The sequence below is a fragment of the Haliotis asinina genome, chromosome 4 (genome assembly GCF_037392515.1).
Source record: "Haliotis asinina isolate JCU_RB_2024 chromosome 4, JCU_Hal_asi_v2, whole genome shotgun sequence".
NCBI lineage: Eukaryota > Metazoa > Mollusca > Gastropoda > Lepetellida > Haliotidae > Haliotis > Haliotis asinina.
This window is the reverse complement of record NC_090283.1, coordinates 63,141,905-63,167,725: the sequence shown is the minus strand read 5'-3', so window position 1 is coordinate 63,167,725 and position 25,821 is coordinate 63,141,905. Positions and strand designations below refer to the sequence as shown.

Sequence of the window (25,821 nt, the reverse complement as noted above, 5' to 3'; positions counted from 1 at the left end):
CTCTCACTGGCAACCCTACTCACTCGCCCCCAACAGAAAAAAGAACACATTTGTTTACCTGCAGAAAGATCAGATCGATTGCTCAGTTTGAAAGAAAAGAAATGAATACAGGATCTAGTGTTTCGTGATAGGTTTAGGCAGTTGCAGTTCACTCTGATAGAAATCAAAGACCTGGACATTCAATTGCTTTACATTTGTCGTTTTCTACGCTAATTGATTTATAATACAGCGCAACACTGACATTAACTGTGTTAATGAACAAAATCAGTTACAAGGTTTTCTGGACTTTTCTGGTTCATTTTGAAAAGACTAGACTAATATGGATAGGGTCAAATGAAAGGTCAAGGTACCACTTTTCAAAGGAGCACAATCTCAACTTGTAACAATCACAATTTAATTTGTAAGGTGTCAGACTTGATGCTGATCTAGAACCAATGGAAAACATTAATTATTCTGATAAGCTTGGGAAGATTGAGATACAGGTGGACATTTGGGAATTAAAACTACTAACACCTACCGAAAGAACTGTTGTGTTGAAATTATAAATACTTTCAAAACTAAATCATCTCTTCTATACCAAATCATCTATACCAATCCCCTGAGATGAGATACAATCAATCCATGTTGGGAGAAATGATTTGATTTTACATGGAAGGGTACGAAGGATAAAACTGAAAGAAATGTTGCTACCATCACAGTTAAATATGGAGGATTAAGTGTTCCAGTAGTTAATATATTATAACATTTAGCAGGGATAAATGACTGCTGTATGACAGATATGCACGGAGAATATGCCTCGTTGTGTATTCCAAATACCCAGAGACCATGGCTCGCCGACGGATTTATAAAAGCACATGTACGAGGGGGGTATCAAAAGTTCTAATTACCACCAATGCGTTTTCATGGTAGAAACTATTGTTTGATTTCTTGTCCGTAAGACGTCTATACATAGTCACGTATAAGACTGACACCTTTCTCCCATAGACACCCTGATTTCATGGAAAACCAACACTCCGCCCCTGCAATGACCTCACTGGTATCGTCAAAGTGGAGTCCACATTTTGGCTCATCTCACTGGGACATATGATCGGTTTGAAAATTCCTTTTCCATCTCACAACGGTATCACATGATGGGCTATCTTCACCATAAACAGATTTCATCTCCTCTTGATTCTGTCAGGCAATGCAACCCTTCAATTACAAAAACTTTATAACACTGCATGACTCAGTCTTCTGCAAGCATGGCGCTGCTTGTGTTTAGAATCAACCACCAGAGGATTGAATATAGAGAAGTAAGTAGTTTCTGGTCCATTAAGTAATTAAGGATCACTGATGTGTACATATAATTTTCAACATAATTTCGCAATAACTTTATAGCGATAATTAGAATCTGATGATATCTCAAGATCTGTGAAAGACTATTTTGCCACCAATCAAACTATTGCTGTTGTGCCACCGGGATTGATTTCACAATTATGTACTATATACCTCATTCTCATAACTAATTGTTAGGTAGTCAAACCATGTCTCCACAACATCCATCGAAATTCTAACTGGATGGAAATTCATACAGTGTTTAGCATACAAGAGGATATCATCAGATTCTAATTATCGCTCTAAAGTAAAAAAGAGAATAACATCTGGTAGAAATATTGTAGATAGGAAAATGTTAACTATAAATACAAAACTGATGTTGATTTTCTTATATACCAAGGTCTTAAAAAGGCAACGTTTGAACAAATGAAGAGAGAAATTTCGCTTTCAGCCATATTTAGAACATACTTGCCTATCCTATTTTCCCCCTCTCATGTCTCCAAAATAGTTAATGGTAAATCTCTTTAAATTCACTTTGCCAATTTTGTTTTAATGAAACCAACAGCCAATGAAAAGGGGAAGAAATACTGGACAGAAAATGCCAATATAAAGATAAAATATCAATCTGACAGCTATTTGATGTACCTAAAGTGTTATTTCAAAATGGTTCCAGTACAAAATAACTCAGAATATTTTGATTACTAATATGTTTTTTGCATACGATAGGCTACCTAGATTCACTTGTATGTTTCGTTTTTAAACAGTGCCTGGAAGTATCGTGAATGCATTATGTGATTTCATTGACTGAAGTGTGGTAAGAGTTGGCTAAATGGCTGGCTGATACGTGGAATCAAGGTCAGAAAATGTTATTTTTGTTTCAAGGAGAGGAATAATATACCACTGCATGACATCTGTTTAATCGTAAAACAAAATATCTACAATATGAGCAGAAAAGGGAAAAAACTTAATTTCGAATGTATCCAAGCAGAAATATAAGATTCTATCAGTCAATAACATTTATCACCTTTACAAATAATAATCAGCCATTATTATTTGGATATTGGTTCTGCTTCCACACATTATTTTCAGACGTACTGCAGACTTGATATTTAAATTTTAATCTTCGGAGAATCAATAAAAAAGAACCAAAAACTGTTTGATCTCATTTTACATTTTACGTCGCGGGAATACACTGTAGATTGGTTTGCCACGATCCATGGCACTAATGGCGTACTCTACAGGTTAGAGTCTTCTTGTAGGCCAGGGAAAGTACTTACAATGTTTGATTTGCTGTGCTACACCGTCGAACAGACCGACCAAAATGCACGCTACAAACCAGGCTCAAAATCACTCAATACTTGCCCCATACGTTATGACAGAGTTGGCGTGAAATTCAACATAGAAGTACTGACAGATACAAAAGACACCCCTGAGATATTCCATGTCAATTAAAAGCGGAAAGTTCTCCATTACCCATTTCGTTTTTGTAGTTTTTATTTTGACTTTTTGACTGCTTGGCATAATAGTGGGAAGATCGTGGACGAATGTTTCAAGATCTCGAGAATCACGGGGATGTTGTTAGTTGGTTTATCGAAAGGTGAGCCTAAGAGGTGCAGGAGGTCTATCCTTTCCTTACTACCTTTTCCTTCAGTCTAGAATAGCATTGTGGTGGTCTGTCAGTATGACAGGCCCGACTCGACACCAACACCTGCTCTTGCCGCAATGACGTTAATTAAACGACGGCGCCGGTAGTTAAGCTTGGAGCTGATAGTGCACCGGTAATGTTTTGATGTCTATGACCTTCGTCGCGTCAGACGTTGCTCTGCATTTAGCTGACACAGATGACACAAATGAAATACGGCGGAAGGGGGGCGTTAACCATAGTCTGCCGTTCCCTGACCCATGTATTGGAGCAGGTGAGTGGGTATGGCGCGAAGCCTACTAATATCGGGACTGGAACCCTAGAACATTGTCACACACAACACCCATATGGGGAATTGAAACCGGGTGTTCGGTGTGAAAGCTTTAGTTACGAACCAACCACCACTTCCAATGCAGGGAAAGCCACTGCGTGAACAGTTAAAACCGTGGTGTGACGATATTAAAAGTCTGTGATCGTTTTCGTGACTACATGTAAATTACACACGCAAATCGATCCAATATTTCTGGATAAACTTTTGTTTGTTCGTTTAACGTCGTACTTTTTGCAATAGTTCATCTAATAGACAGCTGTCTGTATATAATCGAGTCTGGACCAGAGAATCCAGTGATTAACATCATGAGCATCGATTGCAGTGAACATGAACATGGCGGTAAGCAGTTTTAATAAAGCATAAGCCTATTGCACCCGGAGGAGGGGAGCTGGGGGAGAGTGTCAACAATTGTGCAAGACACTGTAATCGAGTGGGGAATCAAACCTTCGACGAACGCAGGCTTTAACCACTGGGCTAAGCCATACCTTACTCACCGAGGAAGTCACTCACTCACTTACATAACACCTCACCTTAAAATTATATTTGCTTTGCTGACTGCAACATGTGAAATTCATTTTTAAGCTCCGTAGCAAAATGTTGTACAAACAACAGTAATACAAATGTAAACATTCATAACGCGCTCAAAAGCCTGAATATATTATTTACGATATTAATTTCCAATATTTTAAAGAATTATTATCAAACTTATCTATTCAACAAACTGTGTATATCTAGGTAACAAACTATATTGACATTTCAAAATATTCAAAATAGAAAATGTCAAACCTTCACTTCTGTCACTGTGATCGGTTGGACCTCATGTGGTGTTTGCCTCATGAATGACTGAGCCCTACCACTGGCTGCCACCCTATATAATACGTCAGACACTGAAACGTAACTTTCTCCACTCCCAGAAATAAGCGATCCTGCTGATACATAGCTCCCATGCACGCTTGCGATCAATATACCTATCTATAGAAATTATTACGGAATGGCCGCTGCGCTGATTGGTGGAAACAGTTACAAGTTGTTCTGATTGGTTAACATAAATATGTTGCTATTTCCAAGTAATTTCACGGTCTTTGGACGTGTTACAGAACTGCATTGTTGAAATCCATTGGTGCAGAGTCCCCGAACTTTGAGCGGCGACGATGACATCACAGTTCTCATTATGTATCACTTTGTCGTGATGTAAAATAGCGTTACAAATCCATACACTCAAGCATGTAAGTAAATGACAATTACTCAGTTGATTTAGAGGGAAAATAAGCTTATAAAAAGAATAATCAATAACGTATGTTATTTACAAGCATGACCAAGGGGCACTTCAATGACCCCTGTTATTTCACGGGTGTATAGATGCGGAAGAAACTTGAGCTTCTTCGATCCTACTTCTTCCTATCATATTACGGAAGAAATGAGTAGCTTTTCGTGTTTAGGTGCTCTGATGCCTGATGGCAATAATTTGTCTGATCATTATTGCATCTATTCTGACCAATCGTGTTTCTGAAGAGAGTTATATCCTGCATGACTGGACATTGAATCGGGTCGCCACAGGAGGTGAAGTTTAAATGTTTCCACTTACATTGGGACCTCTCTGAAAGAAATCTATTTCTAAGTACGATTATTTCTAATGCTGGTGCAATGTACTGAAAGGTTCACTGAACAAATATATGCCAATACACGCAACTGCAATTACAGGTGTTCCGTGACTTGCAAAATATCATGATTCCCGTCACTTAGAAACTTCAGTGGCCAGACTCTTTATTCCCGTATTTGTAGTTATAGAAATATTAGAATACAGATATTTGTCCAAACATATAGGTAGAATATGCCTTCGGCAACCCACGCATGCCATAAAAGGCGACTCTGCATGTCCTAAAAGGCGACTAAAGGGATCAGTTGGTCAGGCTCGCAAACTTGGTTGACACAAGTCATCGGTTCCCAGTTGCGCAGATCGATGCTCATATATATGTATGCATGCTGTTAATCATTGGATTGTCAGACACGATTATTTACAGACCGCCGCCAAATATCTGGAATATTGCTGAGTGTGGCGTAAAACTAAACTCACTCACCCACTCACGTAAATAGCTAATCATTTCCATGCCGTTATACACGTGGTTCGTCATTATACACGTGGTTCGTCGTTATACACGTGGTTCGTCGTTATACACGTGGTTCGTCGTTAGAATGAGGTTCGTCGTTAAATGTCTTACGTTCAGGTAAGGCATACTGTTTTATTTGACAGCATCAAAGGGTGGCGTAAGATGATAATCTTCCCATGCAATTAGTTTCAACAAGAAGATAACACATGTCCAATAAAGAAGTAAACCCAAGATGTGCAAACGACTTACCCACACAAAACAACACCGGTAGTATTGTCATTCCGACACATGAGGACTAAACAAGTGCAACTCTAATGACTAACCGAGAGCTTTCAGAATACGATTAATGTCAAAGCACAATTCAGAAGGATTTGATTTTTTAAAGGCTACAATAATAAGAGTAACTTTATAACCCTATATAATTCTTTGTCCTTGGGTGAAGAAACAATCTTCAAATGTAATTCGCGTGGTGACCTTTCAGGAAAATATTTCAAACTGCAATAACGCAAAATGGGTCTGGGTTTTGTTGTTTACATGTTTAATAACCTTTAAATGAGGAAAGGTGTTTAGATTCTGATATCCCTTTAGATCTCAAATCTGCATTGTCGACATTTAGATGTAATATGAAGTTATCAGCTGAAACTGGAAGACTAAATAAAGTTAATAACAGGGAAAGAGTATCTTTCATTTTGTAGATTGAATGACAAAAATGTTATTGAAGATGACTTTCATGTACTCCTTGAGAGTGAACATGTTTCTCATTCAAAGTTAGGGTATAAGGTATCCGAAATAACTAACTGATTTCGATCCAAATGCCAGTTTTATTAACGTTAAGGAATCAAGTAATGACTGTACTCTAAAAGACTAGTATTTTTCTGTATTATGTAGTAGAAATTTCCATTTAAGCAACATTTGCACTATACTATCAACATATCATATGCAAATGACGGTATGGCGGGCTTGTAGCCTTCTAATGAATAAACATGTGTGTTTGTCTGTCTGTCTGTTCACATGTTTAAATGTTTCCACTGACACTGGCACCTTTCTCAAAGAGTTCCATTTCTCACAACGATTTTTCTTATGCTGATGATGTGTAGGGGAAGTACATGACATTGTAATAACAATAATTATATACAGTATATTATATATATATAATAGTCAGTACATGACATTGTAATAACATGTAAATCGTGACGTGCAATATATTATGAATACTGCCATTTAACCAATTCAGTGACTTGGTTAACGGTGCAATTTGACGTGATAGAACAGGAAGAAATGTGTTAATAAATATTATAAGCAGACAATAAATTTCATGTAGTAATGGACATGGGTCATCATTGCATGCCTTCAGTTCAAATAATATTAATGCATGCTGTTTCATTTCATGGCACCAAAGGGAAGCGTGGAATGAGAATCTTCCCATGCATGCATTGCCATCAAGATATTAACACATGTCCAAAAATATCAATGTACATGTCGAACAGGTAAAACTCAAGATATACTGATATATATTAACACATGTCGAATGCAGAAAAAAAACCTGTGACTTCTCGATTTGTATCAATGCAATTTATATAGTGATGTACAACCTTCAGACGTGTCAATATTTGTGAAAATATTTCCGATCTAGAAGTTCTTTCCCATGGTTGTTATATATGTATCAGTACAGGTTTTATAGCGTTGACTAACACCAGGACGCCTCAGCAGAAGTCGAGTAGATGAGTGCAACCCTATTATTTGCTGATACATGTATCACCAGCTCAAAAATGTACCTCTAGATATCAAGGCAAGTTCAATATATGTGAACAACACTTAGACTAATTACATTTATATATCATCAAACAGATCAGTCATAAGCCAGGACTTGCTGATATATATCATCACAAACATAATATAGGAGTGCAACCAAAGACTTGCTGATACATAGGAACACAAACAGAATATAGGAGTGCCCATACATGATGTACGGATATATATCAACACATGTTGGATATAGAAGCACAGCCATTCGATATTCCCATTACATCAACACATGTTGGATATAGAAGTATAACCCTGTGACTAGCCGAGGTACTTCAAAATAACTTGAGTGTAATAGCCCATCCTAAAGGATGTGATTTCAAAATTGCAATGATGAGAGTCACTTTATTGCCCATTATAATTCTTTATGCACATGTGAAGAAACAATCTTCAACTGTAATAAGCGCGTTGACCTTTTGAGATTAAATTTCAAACAGCAATAATGCAAAATCGGACTATGTTTTGTTGTTTACTTGTTTAAATGTTTCCGCTTGCTTGGGAATTAACCTCTATCAAAGGGCACCATCTCTCATAACGATTGTGTCTAATGCCGGTGTGGTGGAAGTGTCATTTACACCAGTACATGACATTGTAATTACAAGTAAACCGTGACGTGCAATAAATCATGAATACTGCCACTGAACACACTGAATGACTTGGTTATTGCCGCTGTTTCCGAATTTAACGTGATGGAGCAGGAAGAAATATGGTCATAAATTAACAGTCAATTAAGTATAGGCACTTTTGCATATAGTTCATCATTAAATGCCCCATTTCACATAATGCATGTTGTTTCATTTGACGCCATCAAAGGGAAAAGTGGAATGAGAATCTTCCTATGCATGCATTGTCAAGGCATTAACACTAGAAGTTAAAACCACGTCTAAAGTCACGATACTATTATGACGTGGTGGCTACAGAAGTTAAGACCAAGTCAAGTCACGATACTATTATGACGTGGTGGCTACAGAAGTTAAGACCAAATCTAAAGTCACGATACTATTATGACGTGGTGGCTACAGAACGGTTGTTCTTGAAACCTGACTGATCCACTGACTGATCCACTATTTGTTGTGTTGTCACATTGATGTAATAAATTAAATATTTTTTTCCTAAATATAAACGTAACTTAACTCGGAATCCTGTCTGTTATGCTTGAATAGGTAACAATTCATCCTCAAATTATGTATCTGTTTTGAGAGTCAGAACTGGTAATACAAAACAGTAACTATTAAAAGAATATAAGATATGATGACAGTTCCTCGTGTTGCATCCTCTATTACATGACATCGCCTTTAGCGTCAGCAGATTACTGACCTTTCATATAGTGCTATGAATATAGATGTGCCTCAATCTGTATTACGAATACGGATAAACCCGACGTTAGCCGTCAAGGAACTAACTGACTGTGTGCGTCACACCGTTGTTGTTGATGAAGGGAAGGCCCAATGTGTTGATGTTGATGATAATGCATCAGGAATTGTTGATTACAGCCTATTGTGCCTCGAATATCTATTGATATGCATACGAAATACCATGGACATCACACTTTAATGAATAAGAATCCAATATAAGTATATTTCAAAACCCTTGTGTAAACAGCGTTCTGTATTAACGCATAACTTTCACTGTCAGTGTTACATGAAGACCTAAGCGCAGAGACACATACAACTATAGGATATTTATATACCGTACATATCGGTATAGCTAAAGACTGGAGTAAGGGACAGTGTGTGCGTGAGTGCGTCCGTGCGTGCGTGCGTGTTTGTGTGAACGAATATATGTGTATCTGTGTGTGTCTGTGTCTGTACATCTGTCTGTGTCTGTACGTGGGTATCTGCACGCCTATGTATGAATGTATGTATGTATGTATGTATGTATGTGTGTGTGTGTGTGTGTGTGTATGTATGTATGTATGTATGTATGTGTGTTTGTGTGTGTGTGTTTGTGTGTGTGTGTGTTTGTGTGTGTGTCTCTCTGTGTGTCTCTGTGTGCGGCGGTGGTTGACACTGTCTTACTCCCATGGTGGTATCTGACACTGTCTTATACCCATGGTAGCACCTGTCACTGTCACTGTCATGCACTCCCGATGTTAACGGTTGAAGCTTTGGCCCGTTACTCGAATACCCGGGTTCGGGTTCGATTACCCACATGGGTGCAGTGTGTGAATGCCATGTCTCGTGTCTTTCACTGTGGTATTTCTGGAATATTGCTAAAAGCGGCGTTAAGCCATACTCACTCACACACTTTCTCTTTGGGTCGGCTCAGTTAATGGCCCTGGGTTAACGGTCTAGCGACAATACTGGCGACCACCATTTCAAGGTCAACAAACGGAAACAGTTCCATGGAATATCTTACCCCATACATACAAAAGCTAACCTAATTCGATTAGTTAACTGTATCGTGGATGTCTGCATGTTTTATTTATCGGCCCCACACTGGGGTAACACCTTGTGTACGCGAAAAGGCATCCAGCCCAAGCTGAAAGCTTAAACGTTACCAAAAGAAGCTCCAGATCAATGTAACGGTACTTACTACCCGCCCGTGGATGAAATTGCAGTGTAATATTTTTACGGCAATAGCAAACGTCATAATGATTTACAGTTATGACATCACAATGTTAATTCCTCTGACGCAATGGTAACAGGCTTTGCTTGACCTGCGGAAAGCTCAGAGTCCTCTCTCACCGTAGGCCATTTCGCCGCAATTTAAATTAATTTAGGTTGGAGAGTAAGAAACAGAATACTAAACTCTCTTCCTTGAAATACCATTTTACTTCGCCCGTTTCATACCAAATCATAAAATTAGTCGTTCAATAAAAATGGTATCACACGGAAGGTCGTACAATATCTTCTATATAAACTTCACCCTCTATCACCTCTGGTATAAGTCTTCTGAAATAGATGGTTACTATAGCGACATTGTTAAACAATACAAGCGACATTTTCCTTTTCACTTTCATCATAAATATCTGACAAAAAGGGGTCCATTGTATATCGTGACTATATCATGTGCAGATATATCATCATACAATATTACAGCTGCATAGTGTGTGTAACAAATCGGGTCTAAAGCAGACACTCCAGTCGAATGTTGCCGAGAGTTGAACTATATTCATTCACACACCCCACCCCACCCATCTGAAACAAATATTCAGATTTGGGATTCGGGATTCGAATCCCCAATCACCAGTCCGTTTCTAACTTCATGTTCCTGAAATATTGATAATACCAAGTGTTCGCGAAAAGGTGAGCATATCCAGCCGCACCGGACACACCTGCCATAAATATATATGCCGGTCAGTTTTTCACCTGAAATAATTTGGGAGCGTAAGGTAGAGCAGAACTCTAATTCTTGAACTTGTTACAATGTTTTTATATCTAATCTGGTTTTCATCGTGACCTCCCCCTTGATAATCAACAGGTGTGATGACACGTTTCAGTGCATGGTTACACTATCTGCTGGGGAGCGAATGAATATACTAGCAGTTTAACGAGACATTCGGAAATATTCCAGCGGTCTGTAACTAATCGAGTCTGCACCAGACATTCCAGTGATCAACAGCATGAACATCTAAGCAATTGGAATACAATGACATCTGTCAACCAGATCAACGAGCCAGCTCACCCGATCCCTTTAGTTGCCTCTTGCGACAAGCATGGGTTACTGAAGATCAGTTATAACCCACATCTTCACGGGGATATGTGTCAGCAGTGAGCAGTAGGTTACATGACATCACCTTTGCGTTATGTAATACTACAGCAGAACATTTACCTAATGTATCATTAAAAGAGTAGGGGATTTACAAGATTGACAAAATGCAAATGATAAAGCCAAGGAAGAATCAGTTTCGCTCTTTAAACGCGTTTTAAAAGGACTCGTTGTAACATAAACTATATCTGACAGACACATGGGCAGTAGTATTTATTTCTTGTCGAGTGTTACACCATACCTAACCAATAATTATTTTCTGGGTAAATGAAACAGTTGTCTGAAGGTATGGTCCTTAGCTTAGGCGAAAATGTCCTGTTTATTCGTTTATACAACAATGAGAGGCTTTGACTGTAAACGAATAAACAGATTGAATGGCATCAAGCCAATGGACAATGAATAATGGAGTGATTGTTGAAACGAGAGAGTGTGCCCTTCAGATAAACGCAGTTCTGTCAGTTCCCGTTATTTCATAATATGGCGTATATTTGTCTGTAAAGTCACGTCAGGCATTTGGCCTGTAATCCATAGCGTCGTTGATTGACATGTGTAACAGATCCCGACAGTCGTGACGTGACGTAGACTCCCGCTGAGGACATGCTGCCGCACGAACAACTGATTCCACTGTTGGTTGAACAAGGATCGCGTGTGTGGAGTGTTGGAGGTGTACGGCGGACGGCACCAACAAACCACTTTACCGCCAGATCCTGTATGTCAACTAGTGCGGGTAATGCAGTCAGATTAATTGAGTTTACCTACGCGGTGCCACCGTTGTTGGACTTGGATATTCGTCGCCTGTAAGCGCTAAGCCAAATGTCAAATAACCTGGCACATTTCCACTGGTGATGTTGCCCTGACCAGCCTTAGATGCTGACCTATGTCAATTAAGGTTATTCTCTCACAGAGATGTTGACGTATGTGGGTAATGGCTGCACTAACGTTGAGCAGTTGACGTGCGTCAGTTAAGCTATCCCAGCGCTAAGATGTTGACGTTCGTGAGTTACAACTGTCTCACCGCTGATATGTTGACGTTTACAACTGTCTCACAGCTAAGATGTTGACGTTTGTGAGTTACAACTGTCACACCGCTAAGACGTTGACGTTTGTGAGTTACATCTGTCACACCGCTAAGACGTTGACGTTTGTGAGTTACAACTGTCTCACCGCTGATATGTTGACGTTTACAACTGTCTCACAGCTAAGATGTTGACGTTTGTGAGTTACAACTGTCTCACCGATAAGACGTTGACGTTTGTGAGTTACAACTGTCTCACCGATAAGACGTTGACGTTTGTGAGTTACAACTGTCTCACCGATAAGACGTTGACGTTTGTGAGTTACAACTGTCTCACCGATAAGACGTTGACGTTTGTGAGTTACATCTGTCCCACCGATAAGACGTTGACGTTTGTGAGTTACAACTGTCTCACCGCTGAGATGTTGACGTTTGTGAGTTACAACTGTCTCACCGCTAAGACGTTGACGTTTGTGAGTTACAACTGTCTCACCGCTGAGATGTTGACGTTTGTGAGTTACAACTGTCTCACCGATAAGACGTTGACGTTTGTGAGTTACATCTGTCTCACCGCTAAGATGTTGAAGGTATTAGAAAGGCCTGTTATTAAGTTAAGGTGTTGCAGGTGTGGTGAGACTTCGGTACTGAAGTTGCCCATTACGTCTGACGTGACGCCATGATGCTGACGTAAGCGAGTTAGGGTTGTTAGAGCTCCTGTAACACTAGGATCTTGACACATATTACAGTTACCGTAAAGTATATTGACATATGTGGTTACAGCTGTCGTTACGCTAAGACGGTGACGTACCTGAGTTTCATAGTAACGTTATGATCTTCACATATATGAGTTATGGCGCATGTAAGATGTTGACGTGAGTTGCCTGCGTCGTAAAGCTAACATATTTATATATTTAAGTTACAGCTCCCCTAACTCAAAAATGTTGACGTGTGTGTTTATAACTCCTTTAACGCTACTTTTAGCCTCTACTAGTTTCATCAAGGAAGTTCTTATTCAAGATCATGTCTGCTGGCTGCTATTGTTAATGTCAGTTCCACGGAGATAGGCATTGCAAATAACTGATGGCGCTGACATTTATACAAACACGTTTCAAGTGTCGCTTTACTCGCGCTATATTTACGCAAAGTTATTCCATTAATGTTTCCTATCCAACACAAGGCATCCATAGTAGAACTGGTGAAAGACTGGAAGTCTGTGGCAAGCACGCATGCATTTTACAAGGCCATCGAAAATGAAGGGGTTGGTTGGGTAGTCTTGTGGTTAAAGGGCTGTCCGTTCCTTCCATTGGATGTTCGAGGCCACTGAGAATATACTAGAATGCTATCACTGATCCTGTTGTCACCAGTTTATTTAACTGTCTCGCTGATTAAGTATATTTGTTCTTTAACGCTGCACTCAACACTATTCCAGCTACAGGAGGGCGGTATGTACATAATCGAGTGGTTAACATCATGAGCATCGCCCTACACAAATCAGCGAATTTGACCACCCAGTCCTGTTGACCACTTCTTACCTCATGGATGGGTTGTTGAGTACCAATTCCAACTCAGATCTACGTGGATGCACTTAAGGGAGAAAATACAAGGGGAAGGCACACATTTAAACTGTGAAAAAATACTTTCAGCTCGAAACTTGAGAGAAGAATGAGAAAGGATGTCAAATTCGAAAGTTGACCGAAATGTTAGGAAAAATACTAATGTGTATCTCAACTGTGAAAGAAAAAAATCAAAGTTCTCCAACACCCTTACAGACCACCTGAGGAGAAGGCTGCAGGCCAAGGACCCAACTTGCTAGGGTGACGGCGATGGGCGTAGGGGTGGTTCAACTTGGAATGGATCAGCTTGGGGTGGTCCGGCTTTGGGTGGTTCAGATTGAGGCTGCTGAGTTTAGAGTGATTTAGCATGAGGTGGTTCTATTTTGGGTGGTTCAGTATGGTGTGATTCAGCCGAGGGTGGTTCAGCTTGGGGCGATTCATTTGTGATGGTTCATCTTGGCATGGTTCAGCTTTGGGTAGCTGAGCTAGGGGAGGTTCAGGTGGATCACAAAGAAGTGGTTCAACTTTGTTCAAAATGTGATATATGAAATTGCGAGGGAACTCAAACTGGCATAATGAGAAGATATACTGTAGTGATTGATATATAGAAGGAATGTTGTATATACTATAACTGATATATATGAGGAATGTTGTATATACTGGAGAAACTGATGTATAAAACAATTCTATAAATGCTGTAGTATAGAGAGGGGTGTCATAGATACTATGGCAAATGATATATACAGCAAATGTAATAATGGATACTTTATATACTGAAGAAACTGACACACAGAAAGGGCATAAATGCCGTACAACTCTATTGAAGGAATTTCTCTCTCTTGTATGAGTTAAAGGTCACATGCAACGTAAAATACAACTTTGCATATTCCGATACCTTTCGGTATGCACTTACCGAAACAAATCATCCAATATGGCAATTCAACTTATAAAGTTGAAAAAAACGCGATGAAAAAAAAAGCCCGCGAATTCAAACGATTTCATTAAATTCATTAAATTTCCCCCAGCGCTGGGGAAAAAAGTGGTTTCAACAGCTGTGCTGCGCCGCGCCCATAACGCATGCGCAGTGAATAGGTTCGCGGAGCTTGAAAGAGTATGCCTGCCCGGAGTATGAGGTCGTGAGCAGTAGTCTAATCTTGGTTGTGTACACGAACAAGTAAATAATCTACCCGTTACATAAAATAACTTGTTGATTGTGGTAAGCAGCCTGTGTCACAGAGAAAGCTCAATGTCCGGTTTATTGACACCTATATGTCTGCCTGCACGTCTGCTAACGACAATATGCAATACACAGCTTCAATCATTGACCACACGCAATTTGAAGTTAACACCTATCAGGCTATACGCCATAAACAAAATAAATTGATTTATGACTCGTGCACCCGAGTCCTGTCTCTGCTTCATTATGTAATTAGGCAGGTGTGAAACTTGTACACATGACATGTTTTTTATGTCTGTGGGTTGCAAACAAACTACATCCATTTTTCTTGGATGACTGGATCTGACGGATACTGGTGCAAACTCTACTCAGTTTCAAATCCTGGTTTGTACTTGGACGAATGACAGTTTCCAGCCGATCAGTAGTTCACCATCTCTGCAGAGATGATTTTTGACTGGATCGAACGCAAATTCAGCGAACATGTATCTCACAAACCCAACATCTCTATATACGTTCTTTATGGATAACAACCTTTTGTTTGACAACGATATATAAATCCATACTGAAACGACGCATAAAGAACAATAAAAGAAGTTGTTATCCATAAAGAATCTTACTTTCTTGTGACTATGTTCACGGTTATTTTAGACCATGCCCAGAGTCCTGAATGGATCTCCATATATACATTCAAAATGTCGACATCCTATGTAATCAGTAGAATGACATCAGGATCACTTTGGTTTCCCATCGTTTTCCGACCTATTGGGCAATACACCAATAGCTCCATCCTAAGGCAGTTCTGTTACTGAGTTAGGAGTATTTAAGAGCATGTAAATTTTATTTAAATTTCAAGTAAAGAGAAACTTTGCTTACAGCTGAGCTTTACCATCAATATTTCATCAAAAGATTCGGCAGTCCCACAGATCCTAGAGTTTTATGGCTGCAATGGGGGTTTTATAAAATTAAGCACACCATCACACCTACACAGAGAGATTTTACATTTCCTTACTGAGTAGTATTTCCTTTAATGCACCGGGCGGTCATACGTGGATGACACTGTCACGCTGTACCACATCCACGTGGATCAATGCTCGTGGAATTGACCACTCGATTGTTTACAGAACGCCCTATAGCGACTACTAGTGTATCCTGAGTTAGCCGTTTATTGTTATGCAAATTGGGTTAGTGTAGGATATGGGGTATATCCTTATAGGATAGTACATACTTTAAACGAACACCTGGTGTCATGACGGAATTTAACTAATGCATTCTTACTTCTGAGTCGAGAGATAAAAATACCTACATTTGCAAATGTTTATTTTGAAAATATTAACCTCACTATTTGTTCAAGCACCCTTTAACCAATCCAGTTTGAATTATGAAGACCCTAAATCACTGGATTATCAAGATCAGACGTACTTAGTTTAAGACAGCCGGCATGAAATGCACACAACCAAATATTCTCTGCGTACCTCATTAAAACAACAGTGTAAACCTGAACAAGAACACAAAGCTAGGCAGTAATATCGACTGTTCTATTAAAAATGTATCATCAGTTACCAAGAGAGAAGACGCGATGGGCAGTTTGTCAGGCAGTCAGACCGTGAGACACGGCGATACCTAAAAAGACAAAAATACCCAAACCTGAGCGCATTCCTAAGTGCAAATTTAGATTCCTGAGCTTCATGAAAAGACACCAAACAATGTAAACAATTCCGTTATATCAGGGAATGATATGTTCAGAGACCTGAAAAGGAAACATCATTTGATCACCCAACAGATATCATTCCGCCATGTCTTGGCCCTCCTACATAAACTTCAGGGAAATATACCATTTTCTATGCAAGAGATTTCAGTTTCAAGGACCCTCCTCAGGCAATAGATAAAAGATAATGATCCATTTTTTAATATTTAATAGCCATTATCCGTTAAGTTGTGGCTGATGGGCTCGTTGGAGCGCGAAAATATACGCTTATATGAAAGTGAGCCTGCCGCAAGTATTTGCAGATTTGTTTATGGCCTGTCTGAGACTTGAACGTTGTAGATCCAGTTGTGCCGTAAATCCTAGAGGATACCCACGTACGCACGGTGTAAAAAGTCGCCATGATGTCCAAAACAAAGGTTTAACGAATGAATTGTGAAAGTCGCAATGTTTAACCATATAAACGATATGCACACAGTGTTTAGCTAGGATTTTATCACGTGCTTAATGTCTTTTTTTTCCAAATAGATCATTCTTTCCAAAAAGATCCAGTTCTTTATGTCAAGATGGAGATGGATCGCGTTCAGCGTTTCCCGGAGGAGACGTACACTGTTAAAGAAGTCGATTTATTTGGCCGGTAGTGGCAATATCGTCTATGCGTTAGGACACTGCGTGACCTCAAATATCAAAACGTTCCTACCAATGCTGGCATCATGAGAAAACTTATCATCGGGGGGATGGCCTAAAAGTCAGGCCGGGCCGGGCCACGGCGGGCCAAATATATTATTGGCTAATAAACCCCTTAATGAACACCATGTCTACAAGTGATTAATGCAATTGCAACATCCACCCTTGATAATACTGGCTGCGAAATGTCTGACCGAGGTTACGTCTAAAAGTGGAATCGATAAACAAAACATGATTTAAAATGCCTAAATATTTGACTTCATTCCAATACAGGTTTCTGTGGGTCCGAAAATATTTCCTACGTCTATATGCAATTAATACCACCCCATAAATTCACTATTCATAGTATTTAAAGCATGCATGATACGATTTCTTCCCCCAATTCTAAACATCATCTCGACCACAATTGCTCGGTCCGGCTTGGACCGAGCTCTCCAAACCATCTTAAACCAAGAATATGCATCTTCAGTTGAAATTAAATCCATAGACTGGCATCAGATCAATTGGTAATGTTATCAAAGGCAACGTGTAAAGAAAACTGCCCCCTTAAAGTGAAGCCATTTTCTCACCCCATTCTCAACATAGCCTCAATCAAAAGTGCTAAGTTTCTGTTCGACCCGATTTGGCCCGGGCACTAGAAAACAGCTTAAACCTAACACACGTATACTGTAGGTATACAGGTAGATCTAATCTAAGATTATAATTACAATTCAAGATACATGGGTTAAGTTTAAGCTGCTTTTGAGAGCTCGGGCCAAGCCGGACTGAAAGCTTGTGATACTGTGCCTTTATTGAGAATGTGTAGAAAATAGGGTTCACTTTAAGCAACGTGTTTGCTTCAAATACAACGCCGTATTTAGGTAGATATGATATGAAACTATGGATTTAAATAGAACATAAGATACATCTGTGAGGCGCAGGGTGCTTTTGAGAACTCGGGCCAAGTCGGGCCGACTTAACACTTTTAGTCAAGACTATGTTGAGAATGGAGAGCGAAAGGGGCCTCACTTTAAGGGGCCGGTTATCTTTATATGTTGCATTTTGTAACATTGAAAGGTGGTGTTTAGGTACATACAGATCTAATATAAGGTTTTAATTACAATTCAAGATACATGGATTAAGTTTAAACTGCTTTTGAGAGCTCGGGCCAAGCCGGGCCGAAAGCTTGTGATACTGTGTCTTTATTGAGAATGTATGGAAAATATGGTTCACTTTAAGCGACGTGTTTGCTTCAAATACAACGCTTTGAAACTCTGTAAAGCCGTATTTGGGTAGATAGAATATAAGATACATCTGGAATCCACTTGTGGTTGTACCCGGTGGCCCGGCCCGACTTTTCTTGGCTCCACGTTTAGACCATCGCATTATCGGGTGTTATTTCAGAGAGTGGGTGATGAACGGAAGGTTTTACATTAAGTGTGGTAGGTTGTACATAAAGAATGGAAGGTTTTATATTGAGTGTGGTAGGTTGTACATAAAGAATGGAAGGTGAGTGTGGGTGTTACATTAAGTGTGGTAAGCTGTACATAAGGTATAAAAGGTGGTACATTAACTGAAGAAGGTGGTGCAGTAAGTCTGGTAAGTGGTACATAGGGTATACATTGTGCCACCTTAAGTGTGGTAAGCGGTATAAAACATGTTGAAGATGGTGCATTAAGTCTGGTAAATGGTACATAGGGTATATATGGTTTCACATTAAGTGTGGTAAAACATATGGAAAGTGGTACATTAAGTCTGGAAAGTGGTACATTGGGCATATATGGTTTCACATTAAGTGTGGTAAAACATATGGAGGGTGGTACATTAAGTCTGGAAAGTGGTACATAGGGTATATATGGTTTCACATTAAGTGTGGTAAAACATATGGAAAGTGGTACATTAAGTCTGGAAAGTGGTACATTGGGCATATATGGTTTCACATTAAGTGTGGTAAAACATATGGAGGGTGGTACATTAAGTCTGGAAAGTGGTACATAGGGTATATATGGTTTCACATTAAGTGTGGTAAAACATATGGAAAGTGGTACATTAAGTCTGGAAAGTGGTACATTGGGCATATATGGTTTCACATTAAGTGTGGTAAAACATATGGAGGGTGGTACATAAAGTCTGGAAAGTGGTACATTGGGTATATATGGTTTCACATTAAGTGTGGTAAAACATATGGAAAGTGGTACTTTAAGTCTGGAAAGTGGTACATTGGGCACATATGGTTTCACATTAAGAGTGGTAAAACATATGGAGGGTGGTACATTAAGTCTGGAAAGTGGTACATTGGGCATATATGGTTTCACATTAAGTGTGGTAAAACATATGGAAGGTGGTACATAAAGTCTGGTAAGTGGTACATAGGGCATATATATGGTGGGACAATGAGTGACGCAAACAGTATAGAACATCTGGAAGGTGGTACATAAAGTCTGGCAAGTGGTACATAAGGCTAAGATGGTGTCACATTAAGTGTGGTATGCTGTATATAACGTTTGGAAGGTGGTACATTAAATGTGGTACGACGGCACACATGGTGGGACACTGAGTGACGCAAGCTCAACACTGATAAAACATGGAATGTGACACAAGGGATATACAAGGTTGCTCGTAATGTACTGAAGATGTTAGGTAGACTGTACGTTGAGTTTCGTAGGGTCCACCATGGTAGAACGCATACTTATACAAAGTACAAGGCTGATTGTACGGGCGATGCACAGGTATGTTGATTATTGCAATATGTTACCAGCGTGAATTAGGTGGACCGGTGCCAACATTAATATAAACAACTGGGAACAAATCTGACACTCAGAAGTCGATTTTGCCACAATGCGACTGTCGTTATCTTGCCCTTGTGATAACCTACGTCAGACATATCTGCATTAATTTCTGCACACCTGTCACCATTGTCGATACAATGTAAATCATTCTGTTGTATAACTAGTAATCAGTATAGATCAGAATAATGTATGAATATTTCTGATTAATTTTTGGTCCCCAAAGATTTTACGATCATGGTTAATGGTATATTTAATTACGTGTGCTATGAAACATTCGTCTCGGTGTTTTTTGTTGTGTTTTTTTTTTTTTTGGGGGGGGGGGGGGGGGGGGGGGGGGGTTGGGGTTTTTTTTGCTTTGTTTTGATTTTCAATATCTGTGTATAATTACTGTCAGATTACTGAATCAGATGCATCACGCTATGGCCAGAAAATAAAATAGATGAAAATTATGCTTGAAAACATCAGCGCGAATATGTATCTCATATTGAACAGGAGGAAACAGCTGTTCATGTTTGGTATCTTTTTATCAGGTCAGATCGCCCGAACACACCGGTTGCTATATGTGGCGTGCACATGGTCTTGTCACGATCAATGGCTGACGACAACGTTGAATAGTTCAACATTGTCGCAAAAACTATGTTATCGTAGAGGGACAACACGCCTATATGGCGTGTTGTCAAGAGTCACGGGGATTAACAACTACCCATTCCCACTCAAAACCGTGTTGAAAGTGGGTGTCTGCAGACTCAAAACGTGTGAGTGAGGGTGTGTGAGGTTGTGAGAGCGTGCGAGAGTGAGTGAGATGGCGTGAGAGAGGTTGAGAGAGAATGAGAGTAGTGTGAGATGGCGTGAGAGAGCGTGAGAGAGGGAGTAGTGTGAGTGAGGTGGCGTGAACGAGTGAGAGCATGAGAGTAGTGTGAGTAAGACGGTGTGTGAGAGAGAGAGCATGAGAAGAGTAGTGTGAGTGACATGGCGTGAGAGAGAATGAGAGAGCATGAGAAAGTGTGAGCGAGAGACTGAACGTGTGAGTGTGACGGAGAGAGTGAGCGAATGAGTATGAGATTGTAAGAGAGAGCTGGTTTGAAGCGTAGTCCAGTAATGCGCGGCCTCTGGGGTTAAATGGGGCGAGTCAGATGCAGACCGTGTTCCCCTGTGATGACACGTACATGTATCAACGGGGCGCTGATAAACCCCGAAACATGATAGGGGTGAACCGGGATTCGAACATACGGTCACAGCTATTCGTTGGTGCTTAACCCTAATTGCAGGCAACATTCAGTAATGGCACAGACCACCAAAATGTCATCATGAAAAACACATCGTGATCGTTTTGGTGGGTTTTGATTGTGTTTTTGTTTTTCATTGCTTGTTTTTGTTTTTCATTGCTTGTATCATTAGGAATACATAAGCATGGCCGAATGGTATCGAACGCCTAAAAAGTCTGCTCAATTAGGGAAAATAGACCTGCCTCCATATTAGGGCTGGGACGGGTGCAAATTTCTACCCGAGTACCTCAACCCCTATTACCCTGTCCTGATACCCATTATGCTCGTTCCTGAAATCAAATTTATAACAAATGACAATATGTTCTTCAGCTCCGAGGCTCCAATGTTGAGTTTTTCGATATCTTAACGTGTTATATTCAAAATAGGTGACTGTAAGTTAAGTCTAAATCTTCACAGACAATACATTTCGTTTAATCACGAAAGAATAACATATCATATCGTTTAACCTATTAGTCGCTTGATCACAGTGATCCGGGTATTGAGACGGGTATCAGGGTCCAACACATTACCAATCTGTCCCCTTTTATTCTGAGACCTTATTCTCGAAACGCTCGTAGCCCTAAGAATTCTTAACTTTGATCGTAGCCAATGTGTTAAGAATGGACTTCAGAAGTTCATAGGGCTACGAAAGTCTCGAGAAAAGCTAGCCTAGTTACTCGTCCCACCCTACTCGAGATTGTCAATTTTCCAGCGGTTACAGGCCCTTGCTATTAAACTTTGTCCTATCTTGTCACTGTGAAAGAGTTCGATCAGTAAGATCAGGCCACGTATATGCAAATGACGTCCGGTTATGTCAAGAACAAAAAGTTTAGTTTTCACGTGGTCCCCTCTCCGCGAGACGTGACTTATCAGTCGGGACACGTGACGACTGACTCTCAGACGCGGTCACTGGACACCGTCTAGTTGTCAAGCGTGACTGACTTCCAAAGGGTCCAGTTTGGAACCAAGTTTTGGAAACCACATTCGATAGCATGAGTGAGTGAGTGAGTGAGTGAGTGAGTGAGTGAGTGAGTGAGTGAGTGAGTGAGTGAGTGAGTGAGTGAGTGAGTGAGTGAGTACTTCCCAACATATATTACATTTCAGTCTCTCAATACATAGAGTGAGTCTGGCTGCAATACTACTACATTTTGTAAACAGATTATCACATAGTATCGTTTATAAATAGTTATTAAATACCAAGGAAATAGTTATTAAATACTTGTACAATTACCGTTGAGTGAGTGGGTGGGTTTGACGCCGCTTTTATGAATATTCCTACAATATCACTACTGGGGACAGCTGAAATGGGCTTCACACATTTTACCCATATAAAGAATCGAACCTGAATATTTAACGTGAGGATCGAATGCTTTAAACACGGGGCCACCCCGACACGCCATACTCACGCCTCTCTGTGACTTCTTGGTACTCATTGACAGCGAAACGTGCGTACCTGAACTGATAATTGAATTAGCATTCCATGGTAGATTCAAATGCACTGATAGCAAACCCTCGCTCGGCTCGGATCAATTACATTTGGTTGTGATCAGAGCAGAATCAGCCGGCAGTGTTTACACGAACCGTTAGTATGTCAACAGATAAATTGCGATAAAACCGGTTCATAATGTCGGTTAAAAGCAGAGAACATTGTACAATCCCAGCAATATCAAAAGCATATGTTTATGACTCACTATGGAATAACAATAAGACTAAGTCTGTGCTGCAGGAAGAACCACCTTCTATACATAGGTAATCCACGGCTGGCAACACACTTACATATTTTAAAAGTTGAAGCTATCTGATTCCATATCTCCTGAAAGCAATGTTTTAGTCTGTCACACAATTGCCAAACAAATACTAAGGAAGCCAATGCAAGTCTAGAATATGTCTAGATAAGCACAGTTTCTGAAAATTATGTAGGCATCCTGGGTCCTCTTCATTATAACCTATTATCGTAAATAAAAAAACCGTTTTTTCAGTTAGATAAGAAAGTCGGTAAGCGGTGTGGGGGAATCATTCTCGAAAAAAAGTACACAATGAAGGTATTTTCAAAACTGCTTAGATTCTGTCGCACGTGCATATTGAACAAAACACCCTGTTGCCACTGTAGGAAACATCTTTACAGTACGGGAATAACGGTAATCGCAGAGCTTTTTTGTGTTTATTTCAGAGACTGGAAGTTAGTCAAGCTGTTACAACACATGCTCCGAAACAATGCACCAAGGAATAGTCTAGAATATCAAACACCATCGAGTTAAGGAAAAATGGGACCTTCAGTCTTCGAGTTATCTGAGATCGACATAGACACAAAATGATGGCTTAGAGAGGAACGATCAAACCACACTCCAGCGGCTTGTTCGACATAACACTGTGTTGACAACTTCGAGAGCCATACCTTGCCTGAGGATGATGATATCGAGATTCCTGTGCTAAGGTCGCTATGCTACCAGTAAAATGGGGCGGTTGGTCAGTTTCACTAACAACAAGAATATCAATCACAAAATGGCTTTTAAAACTGAAACGGGAGCCTCTAGGCGCCAACGTCAAGTTCAAAATGAAGTGATATTCGATGCCACTACCAGAACCTCATATTCATGCCAGTCTGTGTGGGAGGGCTTGAAACAAATCTGAACACAATACAACATATTAATCGGATAATGTTCAGAACAGATAATATTTCATTTTTCTATTTTTACAGGAAACATATAATATTGTTTCAAAAATAATCTGAAAAAATATAACAAGTACAGTCGTGTCACGGTGAAAGCTGTGAACAATTCCAATGACAATGACAGATCATATCATCTGTTTTGAAACTGTGATAATAACAACTCTAAATATCACACCAAAATGTCGCAGACCGATTGTACTGAGATTGGAAGTATGGACTCTATATTAACAAATTCGAGTGAAAAAAAGCAGTTCAAATTTGACACATAATGCGAAGGGAAGCCAAGTCAAACAGCCAAGCGGTTACAGCATTCGATGGCCATGTAGGTCTGAGTTCGAATCCCTTCCTCTACCATGAGTGGGATCCATATCCGTGTCTGGAGCATGTACTTCAAACGGAGTAGATACTAAAATCAGATCTTATCGATTACACATCGAAACAGATCAAACATGTCAAATTATAAGACTGAATATCTTAAAAACAGTTATCACTGCCCGAGTTAGCGAATGAACTTGATCCGTCGAGAACACCTTCCTCAAATTGTAGTTATATCTCATTCATTCATTCATTCACTCAGCCGTTTCCCCCAGCTTAGAACATTAGCTGACGACGACGATCGCTAACGATTCTGCGTTAGGACGACCTGGCGTGTTGATCTTAGTTGACCCTTAACGTTTATGCGAAACAACAAGTCAGAGAAACTGCTTCGGCTGTAAGCAGTAATTCGACCTGATGGAGAACTGTGAACGCAGCCCAACTTGAGGACAATTAAACAAACAAAGTTTCAGAAAAAGACTCGAATATCGATATATATCTATAGTGGACAGAAATAGTTAGGGATATATGTAAATTATGAAATTATGAATGAAGGTCTACAGCTATTTATTCATTGACATACCGATGAAATATCAATCATAAAAATACCAATATCCCTAACTTACTTTGTCCAGTATATTTTGACATTTCGCTAAACTCTTGGCCTTGGGACATGGCGGATACGTGTAGTCCACTTCAGTGACTAATCTCATGCAGGAATACACGTTCTGCTATCTGTTTGAAGAAACTGCGTTGAATTTAATTAAAATTGTAATTAAAGCGAATGTCTAATCCCCTATAATGGCGACAGTGCCTTAGCTCCTACCACTCTTATTCAGTGGTTGTTGCATTTTTGAGAATCAGTATTCCACTGTTTTCAGAAAGCAGGCTTCCTTGTAAATAATTAATTGCGAGACCTTTACAGCGAGTAATAAAATGTTGATCGTTGAAATATTTAGCCGGAACATATTGAGATTAATGTTTAATATGTCTTTATGGTAACATATTAAACTGGCAACTGGTTACAATGTCATACTGGAGTTTCAGTTAACCTGTTTTTGGTTTCTAATGCCGAAGCGAAACATTTTATCGAAACTGGTTATTCGCTGAAGTTATTGTTGTATGTTTTCAATTCAAAATTATGGAGTTTTTTTCAAAACTGACAAAAACTTCTACCGACAAATACACCGTGCTGCCACAGCGCAACTTGCAAAATAACAGAAATTTGACTTTCTTATCACTAAACCCACAAATACCAGATCAGTACTGTAAGTCTGAATGCATTAAAGGATGGCAATAAACGCTGCTGACATACCAGGAGTTGACGCAAAGATCACACGCCGAACGCCCTAGACGTGTAGCGTCCTCAAATAAATCACTTTAAGCGCAAGTTCATAAAATGGAAAAACAAATATAACTGGTACATATATTTTACCTACCAGATAATCCCAAATACAACTGGCCATCCATGTACATGATCCACTTTGAGAAGCGAATATCGATCTTAACTCGGAACAACTCAGCACGTCAATGCAGCGGACACCACAGTTCTCGTGGTTGGCGAGACTATAGCCCCGCGTGATTGGCCGACAGAAGCTTCGCTAGTGTTACACGCGGTGAGAGGAATCAACCTTGTACTAAGTTACAAGTACGTGCCTTGCAGCGAAACGAATGTGCTTTCCGCAAATGTTGTTTTGAAAGATGTATGCTGTTTATCATCAAAGCGGTATATATCTGTTGTAGCTGATGGTTAGGTAAT

General features: G+C 39.7%; 1 protein-coding gene across 2 annotated transcripts in view; it reads right to left on the bottom strand.

The window, feature by feature from the left end:
- The window catches only part of LOC137282644 (neuropeptides capa receptor-like), a 29,567-nt gene extending 3,953 nt beyond the window's left edge, over nt 1-25,614 (bottom strand). Inside the window, exon 1 of one of the 2 annotated variants that reach the window (XM_067814430.1) lies at nt 25,502-25,614. The gene's annotated coding sequence lies outside the window, so the exon portion shown is untranslated. Of the gene's footprint in view, nt 1-4,073; nt 4,152-25,501 lie in introns of those variants that run through there. The other variant, XM_067814431.1, reaches the window with a different exon arrangement.
- Between the last annotated feature and the right edge of the window lie 207 nt (nt 25,615-25,821).